At 48.2% G+C, this 13,986-nt stretch overlaps 1 protein-coding gene across 7 annotated transcripts in view; it reads left to right on the forward strand.

The window, feature by feature from the left end:
- Positions 1–13,986, forward strand: part of SMOC1 (SPARC related modular calcium binding 1) — a 152,741-nt gene that overhangs the window by 42,302 nt on the left and 96,453 nt on the right. The window contains exon 1 of one of the 7 annotated variants that reach the window (XM_070797779.1): positions 6,795–6,904. The exons of the other annotated variants lie outside the window; for them this stretch is intronic. The gene's annotated coding sequence lies outside the window, so the exon portion shown is untranslated. Of the gene's footprint in view, positions 1–6,794; positions 6,905–13,986 lie in introns of those variants that run through there. 7 annotated transcript variants of the gene reach the window in all.

A 13,986-nucleotide genomic window follows, 5' to 3' on the forward strand; every position in this document is an offset into this window, starting at 1 on the left:
CATGAAGTGACGGGACCAGATGCCATGATCTTCGTTTGCTGAATGTTGAGCTTTAAGCCAACTTTTTCACTCCCCTCTTTCACTTTCATCAACAGGCTTTTTAGTTCCTCTTTACTTTCTGCCATAAGGGTGGTGTCATCTGCATATTTGAGGTTATTGATATTTCTCCCAGCAATCTTGATTCCAGCTTGTGCTTCTTCCAGTCCAGCATTTCTCATGATGTACTCTGCATAGAAGTTAAATAAGCAGGGTGACAATATATAGCCTTGACGTACTCCTTTTCCTATTTGGAACCAGTCTATTCCATGTCTGTTCTAACTGTTGCTTCCTGACCTGCATATAGGTTTCTCAAGAGGCAGTTCAGGTGGTCTGGTATTCCCATCTCTTTAAGAATTTTCCAGTTTATTGTGATCCACACAGTCAAAGGCTTTGGCATAGTCAATAAAGCAGAAATAGATGTTTTTCTGGAACTCTCCTGCTTTTTCCATGATCCAGCTGATGTTGGCAATTTGATCTATGGTTCCTCTGCCTTTTCTAAAACCAGCTTGAACATCTTCAGCATTAGTCCTTCCAATAAATATTCAGGGTTGATTTCCTTTAGGCTTGACTGGTTTGGTCTCCTTGCAGTCCAAGGGACTCTCAAGAGTCTTCTCCAACACCATAGTTCGATCTTCCCTTGCAAACTTTGTCCTCCTCAGACTGCTCCTATGTTAGTGGATGGCATCACCATTCACTCACTCATTTGTTCAATCTAGAAATCTAGGGATCACTCTTAATCCTGTTTTTTTTTCCCTTAACCACCCATCTGTTCTGTCAGCTAATCCTGTTGCATCTACATCCCAGATGCAATGACTTCTCACTCTCTCCACTTATACTATCCTGCTCTAAACTGATACCGTCCCCCCCCGCCCCTCACCAACCACCCCCAGCTCTTGGCCCTGGAGAGCCTCATAACCTCACTATTGATCACCTTGCTTCTGATCTTTTTTCACATAGCAGCTGGGGTGAATATTTTTTAAGACTTTATTTTTTAGGTTTTCAGCAAAATTAAAAAGAGGATATGGAGATTTCCCATATGTCCCCTGTCCTGACATGTGCACAGCCTCCCCCATTATCAGTATCCCCCACCAGAGTGGTACATTTATTACAATTGATGAACCAACATTGATGTATCCCTATTATCCAAATATATAAGGGTTTATATAAGGATTCACTCTTGGTGTACATTCTATGGGTTTGGACAAATGTTTAATGGCATGTACTTTGACTTTACACTTACATTCATTATTGTAATTTAATATGGAGTGGAGTATTTTCACTGCCATGAAAATCCTCTGTGCTCTGCCTGTTCATCCCTGTCCTGCAACTCCTGGCAACTACTGATCTTTTTTCTGTTTCCATCATTTTGCCTTTTCCAGAATGTTTTGTAGCTGGAATCGTGCAGCGTGTGGCATTTTCTGATTGCCTTCTTTTACTAGTAACATGAATTTGTGTTTCCTCCATGTCTTTTCATGATAGCTCATTTTTTTTTAATGCTGAATAATATTCCAAGTTTTGGCGATGAGGAATACAGCTGCTACAAACATCCATGGGTAGGTTTTTGTGTGGATGTAAATTTTCATCTCTTTTGGTTAAATACCAAGGAGCCTGATTACTGGATTGCATAATAAGGATATGTCTGGTTTTGTAAGAGACCACCAGACCATCTTCAAAAGTGACTGGGCCCTTCTGCGTTCTCAGCAGCAGTTGAAAAGCGTTCCTGTGGCTCCACATTGTCGCCGACATTTGATGTCAGTGTTCCAGGTTTTGGCCTTCCTTCTGGTGTGTAGTAGTATCTTGTTTCCATTTGCACTTCCCTGATGATGTGGAGTATCTTTTCATGTGCTTATTTGCCTATCTGTATACCTTCTTTTGGAGAAGGCGCTGGCACCCCACTCCAGTACTCTTGCCTAGAAAATCCCATGGATGGAGGAGTCTAGTAGGCTGCAGTCCATGGGGTCACTAAGAGTCGTGTCACTTTCCCTTTTCCCTTTCATGCATTGGAGAAGGAAATGGCAACCCACTCCAGTGTTCTTGCCTGGAGAATCCCAGGGACGGGGGAGCCTGGTGGGCTGCTGTCTATGGGGTCGCACAGAGTCGGACACGACTGAAGCGACTTAGCAGCAGCATACCTTCTTTGGTGAGATGTCTGTTAAAGTTTCTGGTTCACTTGTTTTTAAAAATTTTTCGTTTCCTATTGGAGTATAGCCGATTAACAATGTTGGGATAGTTTCAGATGAACCGCAAAGGACTCATCCATGCATATACATGAACCCATTCTCCCTCAAAAGCCCCTCCCATCCAGGCTGCCACATAACAGTGAGCAGAGTTCCCTGTGCTAGACAGTAGGTCCTTTTTGGTTATCCTTGTTGGTTAAATATAGCTGTGTGTACCTATTGATCCCCATTTTTTTTCAATTAGGGGTGAATCTTTAAAAATCTTGTATCAAATCATATCATTTCCTTGGGTAGACTCTTTCAGTGCCTTTCCATGGTACTTAGGATGAAATTTAATCTGACCTTTGTCCCCTCTCCCCTTCCCATCGTCTCCCACCTCCTGCCTCAGGTAGGGTATGGTAAAGTCGGTAAGGTGTGACATGTCTCTCGTGTTTGTGCTTCTTTTCTCCTCAGCTTGGCTGGGAGGTTCTTGAAGGAGGAGCCATGATTGTCCCTGGATTTTGTGTGGGCAGCACATTCTTGACATTTAAGTCTGTGCTCAAATGTCATCCACCCTCCAGTCTTTCTTCAACCTCATGATCCAGTCACTTGCTGTGCCATCAACTGTTTTATTTTCTTCAGAGCACAAATTCCTGTCTGAAATGATTTGTCCATTTATTTGTGCACGGGTCTGTCTGTCTCAGCCCCCTAAGGTGTAAAGCCCATGAGAGCAGGGGCCTGGTGTATTTTACCCACTACTGTATCCCCCACACCAGCAACAGTGCTGGGTACAGACCAGGTTCACGTATGTGTTGACTGAATGACTGAGCACTAGGAGAAGTAAATAAAGAGATGCGAGGGCTGCAGCTCTCTGCTATCTTCAGGGGCCCATTTAACACCAGGCAGCTCTATCCAGAAAGTTCATTGTAGGTTAGAAATTGTCCTTTTTCCAACAACTTCTGCTTTTTCTTATCAAAATAAGCAGAGCAGGAAACAAACCCCAGTTTCCTGCTTATACCTCAGACCACCAGGAAAGACAGATCTGGAAAAATCTGAGAACACACAGAAGGGGTGTTCTGGCTCTTCCCAAGTGAAGACACACCTCCCCGGGGATGGCTCAACTCCCTGCAAGGGGCTTGTCTTAGGAACCCTCTGGTACTGAGGCCTACAGAGCTGGTTAACATCACAGTCTTTTCTAATTATTTTCCCATCTCCTGACTTGGTATTACCCAAACCCTGACAAAGACTGGAAGTTGCACGTTTAGAGAACAAACACAAGTAAGCTACATTCTCCAAATAACAACTTTGTTTGAAGGGCAAGAAACAGGACTTTTCTGATGACGGAGTCTTAGGCAGTAAGGAAGCTAAGCCAGCTGAGCCTCTAAATGGTGAAGTTCTCCTCTGAGGAGAAGTTCTTGGAGGACTTCAGCTCGGAACTAGGACCAATCACTCCCCTGAAGACTAGGTTGAACTTCAGTGTTTGATTTTGTGCCAGGGGGCCAAGGAGGCCTGAACCATCCTCCCTGCTCCAAGCTCTGGGTCAGGCCATGGTGCAGGGAAGGTCCGGATTTCTCGGAGCATGGAGAAGAAGAAGTGGAAAAAGATAGGGTTCCAGGGGCCAGGCCGTGGATACAGGGGAGATTTGGAGCCCTTTTCTTGCTGTATCTCCCACTCATCACTTCTAGTCCCAGGGGCTCTGCTGAGGACAAATGGCTTTTTCTTTTGAGGCAGCTGAGCCCTGCTCTATCTCACAACCAGCACCTCTGACCCAGCCTGTCACTTTGCTTCCAAACCAGCTTGTGGTCTTCACAAGTTCTGCTCCTCCAGGGGGCATAGTTGGGGACCATGTTTGCCTTGCTCACTATTGTAGCTCCTTGAGCAGAATAGTGCGTAGGCATCAAATAAGCATGCTTGGATGTTGAATGGTAGAAAATGCTTTGGGGGAAGAAGACCCCGTTGAAAAATGTGTTCTAGCCCTTCTTTCTCTGGTGACTTTGAAGAAGTTGCTTGACCTCTCTGTGTGCATGCTCAGTCGTGTCTGACTCTTTGTGACCTCATGGACTGTAGCCCACCAGGCTCCTCTGTCCATGGGGTTTTCCAGGCAAGAATACTGGAGTGGGTTGCCACTTCCTTCTTCAGGGGATCTTCCCAATCCAGGGATCAAACCCGCATCTCCTGTGTCTCCTGCATTGGCAAGCAGATTCTTTACCACTGAGCCACCTGGGAAGCCCCTTTGACTTCTCTGAACCTCAGTTAATCTCTGCCAGGTTGCTATGAGAGCCTGAGTGTGGTTATGATGGTGACATGAACAATGACCAGCGTTTACTGAGAACTGCCTGGTACCAGGCGTAATGCTATATTCTTTACATGTCTTTGCTGGCACTTCACTTGACGTCCAATACCCTGACGTGGTGGTTCTGTGATCATGCTCATTTTGCAAATGTGGAAACTGAGGCAAAGATAAGTTAAAATCCCTGCCCAAGGCCACAGACCAGAGCTCTATTTCTCATGACCAATTGAGATAATATGGGCAGGACGTGCTGTCAAGTTCTGGCTGACTTCCAACTGCTTCGGTATTATACTTCCAAGGAGGGTTCAGGCCTTGGGTTTGGTCTTGGAGGTCACTGACATCTGAGCCTTTGCCATGCGTGTGCTGGGTCTGACAAACACCAGACTGGAAGGGCTGGTGATTATGTGAGAATATGAGGGGGCCAGCAGGATAAGGAGCTGGACTCAGTAAGGTGGTCACAGGAAGGCTCTTCCTCATGCCAGTGAGGCTCAGAGTGGGTGCAGGACTGTTTGGGGTGAGGCTGCTTCTCTAGCCATTGCTCTGGTTTTCTGGGCGGAGGCTGGAAGGACTTGGTCCTCTTGTCCTGCTCACAGCTGAACCAAGCACTCGGCAAAACTGCTCAGCTGGGCCACCAAGCCCCCTGGGCCAGGGTTCCCTTCTGTCCTGTAACACGAGGTTAAGAGAGAGCCCTTGACAAAACAAGAAGAAGGGTCAGTGTAGGGAAGAGAGGGTAAACAGGGAGCGGGCAACGAGGTTGTGGACGGCTGCTGGCCTTCGGGCAGTGGCGCTCCTGCTGGAGAGAAGGGATGCCTTGAGTAAGTTCAGGAGGCTTCAGACCTGAGACCCGGATGGGAGAAGAGACTGGCCCAGGGTCAGCCCCGGAGGAGCATGTGTGTGCGTGTGTGTGTGTGTGTGTGTGAACATCTGCATCTGGCACCCAGCTTGGGAGGCAGGAGGTTGGGCTGGTGGTGAATCAGCCTCCTCCTCCGGGAAGCGGGCCGGCTTCCTCGGCGCCATTGTGCCCGGGGACAGCTCTGACTCTTTTTTGAGATTTTCCTTGTCTGTATCAGAGATGATTTTTCTTGGCCAACTGCAGCTTTTTCAGAAAGCAAGACTGCAGTCTCCTCCTGGCCCTGGTGAGTGTGATCCTCTGTTTGTTTATGCAGGCTCTGTGTGCTTGAGGCCAGAGTCAGAGCCAGATGGGGTCAGGGTCCAGCCCAGCACAGGCGGCTTTGTAGCTGGATTTATAGACTCCAGCGCAGCTCCAGCTCTGGGTCCTCCTCATCCTTGGTGTATGTACTTGGGCGGGGTCTTGGTTTCCTCTGAGCCCTACTTTGGGGTGCTTTCTGGTGGCCCCTTTTCTGCTTCCTGGGACCTTTCCTTCAGAGGGCAAGGGAAATAAGAATCTGCCTTATATGACTACTTGGTAGGAAAATCTAGATTAATTCATTTTGCCCAGTTAATATGTCCATCTGGGTAGGGTTACTAATATTACATTACATTTCTTCAGAGCCCAAATAGTTAAACCACATATTTATATGCTTCCTAGGCTTGTGTTTATTCTTATTTTCCACCTTTATCATAAATTCTCCAAGAGTGAGTCAGGAAGCAGAGCTCTTGAACCCCCAAGTGGTAGATGGTGTGAGTGCCGGGATGTTTGACAAGGACAGAAGTGTTTCTGGACAGGGAACTGCCCTCTGCAAGTCTCTTTGCCCTGAAGCGGTAGCTGTCTGGAGTGTCTGGATCTCTTGGTAAGACCTCTTCGAGAAATAGGAGCCTTTTCAGGAGAGACAGGCTCCCAAAGGTCATAGGAAAGGACCATTTTGGGACCAGCGTCTGCCATATTTGAGGTCCCTGGAACCTCTGACCCTTAGCAGAGGAAGAAGAAGAAACTGGCTGGAGCTACCCCACTCGCCTGTCCTATTTTGGTTTGAGAGCGGTGAGTGGTCCCAATAAGCATAGCTACCATTTATCGAGTGTCTACAGTGTGCCAGGCACGGGCTGAGCACACTAATATGCGTCATTTCTCTGGTCCTCATGAGATCCATGAAGTGGGCGTTATTCTTATTTTACAGATGAAGCAGCTGAGGCTCAGAGAGGTTAAATGACTGTCCCAGGGTCACACAGCAAGTAAGTGCTAGACTCGGGTTTTGAAGTTCTGCTCTGCCTTAAATGTGCTGCACAGGCCACAGCAACGCCTGGGAAACTGAATGCCTTCTGGGACATTGGGGTGAGTGTTCCAAAGAATGTTCAAGAAGGTTCTGGAAGCCATTTGGGAGCTAAGTCTGGAGCATAGGGTACTGAATCTTGGAGGCTTCTTTTCGGAATGTGAACTCCCAGAGCAGGAGGGGAGAGAGACATGATCTCCAGGGGAAAGTACAAGCCAATAAAGAGCTTCTTGGGACTGGATTAAACACAGGTGGGACTTCTCAGTAGTACTAATTGAGAGTTTGGCTAGATGCCATGGGGCTTCTCAGTGTGGACACAGAAGAGAGAAGGCCCAGGGGCGTCAGGTGGGTGAAGGAGAGAAACTTTCTTACAAGAATACCTCTTTGTGGCGTCTGGACCCAGCTGGACACCGTCTCCTTTCTGGAGGTTTGACCAGGGTCTGGTGCAGAACTCAACAAGGGCCCGTGTTGGGGTTGGGTGGGGGGTATACAGAGGACATCACTGCCCCTGAGAGGAGCCCGACCCCCAAGCCCACCTCGGAGGCGACTGGGCTGCGGTGTCCGCACGTGCTTCTGCTGCGCTTGCTTCTGGATCGTCTTGGCTCTGTTCCATCCTTTGCCTCCCACTGCCTCCCGTCCCTGGAGACTGACACCTCTGATGGGCCCTTCCCACCTCTGCACATCTCCAGTGGGTCCCGTGAGGCCCACCTCACTCAAGAAGCACATGTGGCACTGGCCTTGTGCCAGAGACTTTTCTGAGGGTAGATGGATGTGTGCCTGGGGCAAGGGTCAGGGGATACCAAGTCTTCTCTTGGAGGCATTAATGCCTGAACCGTAGCTCAGTTGGTAAAGAATCTGCCTGCAATGCAGGAGACCTGGGTTCAATTCCTGGGTCAGGCAGATGCCCTGGAAAAGGAAATGGCAACCCACTCCAGTATTCTTGCCTGGAGAATCCCATGGACAGAGGAGTCTGGCAGGCTGCAGTCCGTGGGTTCACAAGAGTCGGACACACTTAGTGACTAAACCACCACCACCACCAATGCCTGAACCAAACTGTGGCTTCCGGGAGGGTGTCTTTTTCCCTTTGGCGGCTGATAGGGTGCAGAGTAACACCACCCAGCCACTTCCGAACACTCCTGGCTGGGAGCCAGCAGCTGGGTCCCTGGGCTGGAGTTCGGAGGGCCTGAGGTCTGAGGAGGGTCCCCCAGGACACTGTAGACTGAGTCAGGGGTTGAAGTTGCTAGGCTCCAGGGCTGGGCTTCGGGAAAGTTCGCTCTGGCGCCAGAGGAGCCTGGTGAGAGGGCACGTGTGAAGCTTGCTCCTGACGAGGACCCGCGTCCCCCAGTGCCTGAAGCAGTGCTTGGCCTGGAGCGGGGAAGGCAGGAGGTGACCCAGTTACATCACATTCACTGAAGTGGGCTGGATGCAGAAGATGGGGACAGCCGTTTCCAGAATCTTCCCCTAAACCATCTCCTGAGCTGATTCTTTCTTTCCATCCCCACTGCCACTGGGTAGCCCAGATCCCTGTCAACACCTTGGGTCTGGATTTCTGCCGGTGCCTCTTAACTGTCCATTTTGCATTTATTCTCTTTCCCCTTCCATCTCTTCTACCCACAGTGGCCAGAATAACTAGCTGAAAATGCCAGTTTTATGAAGTGACTTTCCTGCCCAAGCCTCCCATGTTGCCTCTGGCCTGAAGGACTGAGGGACCCGCCTGGTGCTGACATAGACATTCTGCTGCAGGCAGTTTGGTCTTGCCTTTGTCCCTTGCACATGTGCGGTCATTTTGCCAAAAGCTCTCTCCCTTCCTCCTCTCAGCCATGAGCAGAAATCGTATCTGCTCTTCAAAGAGGTGCCCATGTCCTCTGCCTACTGTGTGGTCCCCTCGATTGCTCCAGCTCATCCTAGACACCCTGTAGCTCACTTGCCTTCACTGCTGGTGACAGTTAGGGGATGAGGCAGGCAAGGTATGGTGCCTTCCTGCTTGTCCATCTCTTCTCTGCAACCAGAGCATTGGCTTTTGGAAGGAAGGAGCCAGATCAAGTTCTTTTGTAGCCTGGGGGTTGGCCCTGGGTCAGACCTCTAACAGGGGCTTCCTGCGTGGCACTAGTGGTAAAGAACCTGCCTGGCAATGCAGGAGACGTAAGAGATGCAGGTTCGATCCCTGAGTTGGAAAGATCCCCTGGAGGAGGGCCTGGAAACACACTCCAGTATTCTTGCCTGGAGAATCCCATGGACAGAGGAGCCTGGCGGGCTACAGTCCATGGAGTCGCAGAGTCAGACATGACTGAGCGAGCGGCTGAGCACACATGCACACAGGTCTCTATACTCAAGAAAGAGTTGTTGGATGAATCAATAGGAAATCAGCTTAATCAATAGGAAATCAGTTGCAGTGTAAGGGATTTATTTTTTTTTAATTAAAATTTTTATTTATGGTTGTGCTGGGTCTTCGTTGCTACGTGGGCCTTTCTCTAGTTGCCGGGAGTGGGGGCTGCTCTCTCTCTGGGGCACACAGGCTTCTCGTTGTGAAGGCTTCTCTTGTTGTGGAGTGTGGGCTCTAGACACAGACTCAGTGGTTATGGGGCATGGGTTTAGTTGCCCCATGGCATGTGGAATCCTGGTTCTCTGACCAGGGATAGAACCCATGTCCATGTATTGGTAGGCAGATTCTTCACCTCTGGACTACCAGGAAAGTCCCAGTGTGAGGGATTTAGATGAGCCTTAAGGAGGAATTTCTAGAGAGCAGTTAGATGTTTCAGATGTTTTGAAAGGATGACTGAGAAGGCTATAGCAGTACTAGCTCTTGTAACATCTATGAAAAATCAGAGAAGATTCTCCTGAGAATTGTCGTCAGGGTTGTGGAGGCGGTGTTGGCAGCACAAAAAGGGGAGGAAGGAAAAAAAAAATGCCACGTCTGGTTGTAACTTCCGTTTACAGAGGCTCTCTGCCTCTCCATTTCTGATTCTTGTCATTGGTTCAGGGCTTTCTTGGCTTTTCTGTCTTGTCACCCAGCCTTGGTCTGGCTGTAACTGAATCAGATTCAAGGGGTGGAAAGAGAAGGGAAGCAAGAGACAGGCAGCGGGGACGGTGGGGTGGGGAGGTATGCAAAACCTTGCCAGGGCTAAAACTTTGGAGCCATCCTCTTGTTTTGGGCATCCCCAACCAAACAGTGGCTTATGCCATCCTGTCCCCTGAGACCAGAGCAGTTCATCAACCAGCAGCCAGGTGTGTAGTTGTTGGAAGGTGCCAGCATCTGTCCCCACCTTCCCCCAACTCAACTTGGCCACCAGGGAAGTGGGAGGGGGCTTTGGCTTTCCAGAGATGTGTGGAACCACGGGTTTAGCTCCTCCACAGTCAGAGTTTCTCAAAGGATGCTGGGGTGGGGGTGGGGGGGTGGGACACTGGTTTTTTAGGAAACATGTTGTATTATGCAGTAGAATGCATGCCTGCCTGGCTAGAATAGGCCACGCCCCAGGGGTAACCTTCTTCTGCTATTTGGGGTGCTTTCTGGAGTGTATTTCAGATTGCTGCCTGCTGTCCCCTATTTACTCCCATCTCCCCAGGGGTGGGGTGGGTAGCCCTGAGGGAAGGGAGCAGGGGATATGAAAAACAAAGGAGTCAGGAGGGAGGGGGCAGTGGGAGCCAGAGGGGCCTTCTGGTACCCATTTGGGCTACAGATGTAGCATGGTACACATGGCTGCAGACCTCTTTCCCGGCTCACCACGGCCAGATGAGTTGCATTCAGTGGGTCTCTGCTCCACTGTTCACTCAAGGGCAGTTTTATAGGTCTGGGGACTGATCTTTGTGCTTTGGGAATCTTGAGCCTGAAGAAGAGAGATGCTGGCTGGCACGGCCATGTCAATGGTCTCCTGGTGATCACAAGAGCTGGGATGGGAGGGATGTAGAGAGGGGCAAAGATGCTCTGTCAGGCAGGGCTGAAAGATGTGGGGAGATGGGGATACTGGTTCTCCTTCTGTCACCCCACGAGGAGTTCTGAGCAATTCTGAGATGAGCTATACGAGACAAGACCCACCTAGGGCAGCTGCTCTGAGACTTCTTGAACACATGGTGCTCTTACATGAAATCAAACCATATTTTAGTGTGTGCAAGGGGACACACTTATTATGTGCAAAGCAAAAATTTAAAAGTGATATGCTTCTCTGACATTCATTTTGCAACAAAACTGTACTCTTTGCTCAAGCAAAAAAGGGCATAGTTTTGTTGCAACCCAAGTGTTTTTGTTTTTATTTTAATCCTTTATTTCAAGCCAGTGACCCTTATTGGAAAAAATGAGGTCTAAAACAGTGTTTAGAGGAGTAATATTTACTTTTTGTGGAAGTCAGATGGCAATTGTGGGTTTGTAGTAACATTATTCTCCCATTGAAAAAAACTCATTGTTGCCCTCTCCATAAAGACATTTTGATTACAGTTAGTAACAGTCGTACTATTCTTTAATTTGTAACTTTTTAGAACTTAAATATTTTCCATTTCCTTTTGCCATGGTTCTGGATGATACAGCAGAAAATCACTGTACTATGAAATTAGAAAGAAATGCACTCACACAAATGGAAAATACAAAGAAAATGGGCAATTTCTATCCAAAGTTTAACCTTGCCAACCTATCCCCAAAGATTTTCAGTGAGAACATGTAGAACTCAGAATGTAGTTTGAACAACCTTGATTTAGTTAATAATAGAAGTATTAATATAGTAATAGCTTAGATTTATCAAGAACTTTTAAGGTAACCACCTAATCTTTCATCCTTTAATAGTAAAACTGCTCCATTTCCTATCTCCATAGATGAAGAAACGGAGATTCATCTATGGTCGAGAGTATCTTGACCAAGGTCTGAAGTTCAGGGACTGGATCCCAGGTCTGTCTACTCAAAGCCTGTGCTTTTAACACCTGCATTTTCTGCAGAGTACAGAGCACTTTCCAAATAGCATTTTCTTTGTTGTGTCCTGTGAAAGGCTCAGACCTGGTTCTTATTACAAATGTCATAGCTGCCTGGCAGTTGGAGAATTGAGTGAGTTTGTCATCCATCTTCCCCCCGGCTCATAAATATGGACAGTCCCCTTTCCCCACATCAGATAGAATGGCATTGACTCTAAACTTTAACCCCTCTTATTTTCACCTGTGTCAGAGAGCAGTTCCCCGAGAGATACAGAGCACCTACAATCCAGGGTGCAGGTAGCTGGGAAGATGGGGTTGAGCTGAGCTGCAGGGGTGGGGAGTGCAGGGCCCTGGGAAAGTGCTGCTGTGCCAGGTGCTGGGGCCTGTTAAGGACCCAGAGTCTCTGTTTAGAGCTACTCTCTTCCTTGCTGTCCTCCTGTCCTGTCCTTTTTTAAGGGGGTGGGTGGGAGGTGGTGAGAGTGTGGGGACAGAGTATTAGCAGATGACATTGTCTTGACTCAGTAGTTATGTGTGAGGACATATCCATGTCAGATAGCATTTTTTTCCAGATTGCTGAGCCTTTTTGTAGACCAAGGCTAGATCAGGTAACTCTTGGTAAAATTGTTCTCTGATCCTTGCTAGCTGTGATACTATGGAGCCATAGCTCTGGTTTTGGATTCTGACTGTGTGACCTTGGGCAGTTGCTTAGCTTCTCTGAGCCTCACAGTTTTCTCATATGCAAAGTGGGACACAGAGTATTACCTCTTAGATTGTCAGGGTCACTGCAAATAATTTATGCAAGATGGCTGCACTGTGCCTTGCACATGGAAACCCTACAATAAATGAGAACCCCTTGCCTCTTTCTCCCTAATTTATTTCTATTATGACCCTTTCCCTCCAATTTCTTTCAGAGTGCTTTTAAATTTTAGCTGTGCAATTAGGCACTTTATAGCCTAGGTTAGATAATATAGTCTTCTTTCTTGGAACTTCTGCACTAAAATATGGTGTTTCAAGGCTGTTTTCTGGTGGACCCCAACAGATTTAGATCTGATGTGGAGAATCTATTTAAAACAAAGATGCTTCTACTTTAAGCATCTTCAAAATGCTTTAAAATACATCAGGACTTGGGAGGACCTACTCTGTTGAGGTAAAAAGGGGCACTTGGAAGTTGTCTTTTTCTCCTTTCCCTGGGAGGATGTTTCCTGCACAAGTTCAAGTGCTAGAGCTTGTTACCCTTGCTGTGCTTAGTCGCTCAATCATGTCTGACTCTTTGTGACACCATGGACTATAGCTCGCCAGGCTCCTCTGTCCATGGGGATTCTTCAGGCAAGAACACTGCAATGGGTTGCCCTGCCCTTCTCCAAGGGATCTCCCCAACCCAGGGACTAAACCCAGGAATCCTGCATTGCAGGCGGATTCTTTACTGTCTGAGCCACCAGGGAAGCCCATGTTACCAATAGCCCTGTCTTTTTGGAGATCAAGCTGGGAGGCAGTCTCTCCTGGATCTTGACACAGTCTGAGCCTGAGCAACATCAGGACTTGGTCTGGGGGCCTCATGAATCCCTTTAACAGCAGGTTTTCAGGTTCTCTTTAGGGTGGGTCTGCTTTTCTGGATCAGCTCATGAAATGGCATTGGCTTCTGGGGGCTCCAGCTGTTATGCTTTAGACCAAGAATGTTCCCCAAGGAGTTTGTTACATGTGGATGGCTTGTCCTGCTTTGACTTATCCCTGCTCTGAAGTCCGTGCCTGGATCCTGACACTGTAGAGCTTGGAGGGACTGAGGACCTAGAAGGACATTATCTGTATGCGAAATATGAACGGGAGCATTGCAGAGACTCAGCACAGCCCTTGAGGGCAGGAACCATGTCACTGTGTCCCTTACTGCACCCACTGCCCAGCACCACGCCTGGTCCATAGAAAGGTTAGTAAATGTTTATCCCATGAATAAATGTGGCAGTTTGTGAAGCCAGGATACAAAACTACTTTGCAAGTTTTGATTCATTTTGCAAGGAAGGAAATGCAGGGACAATTTTGTTCTAAAGGCATCTTGCAGGAATGGGAGGACAGATGGCCCTCTGTTTCCCTCCTATTTGTGCATGCGTGCTAAGGTGCTCAGTTGTATCCGACTCTGTGTGACCCTATGAACTGTAGCCCTCCAGGCTCCTCTGTCCATGGAATTCTCCAGGCAAGAATACTGGAGTGAGTTGCCATACCTTCCTCCAGGGAATCTTCCCGACCTAGGGATCAAACCCACATCTCCTGTAGCTCCTGTGTTGCAGGAAGATTTTTTTTTTTTTTACTGAGCCACTGGGGAAGCCCATTTCCCTCCCATACCTGAAGTTGAGCTGCTTGTCCCCCAAGGCTTCATTTTTAGGCATGGACTTACACTTCTCCTCCATTCTCCTCCAGCCCCCACCCCCACCCCACCCCGCCCCATAAG

This window comes from Bos indicus, chromosome 10, assembly GCF_029378745.1.
Source record: "Bos indicus isolate NIAB-ARS_2022 breed Sahiwal x Tharparkar chromosome 10, NIAB-ARS_B.indTharparkar_mat_pri_1.0, whole genome shotgun sequence".
In the NCBI taxonomy this organism is placed as follows: domain Eukaryota; kingdom Metazoa; phylum Chordata; class Mammalia; order Artiodactyla; family Bovidae; genus Bos; species Bos indicus.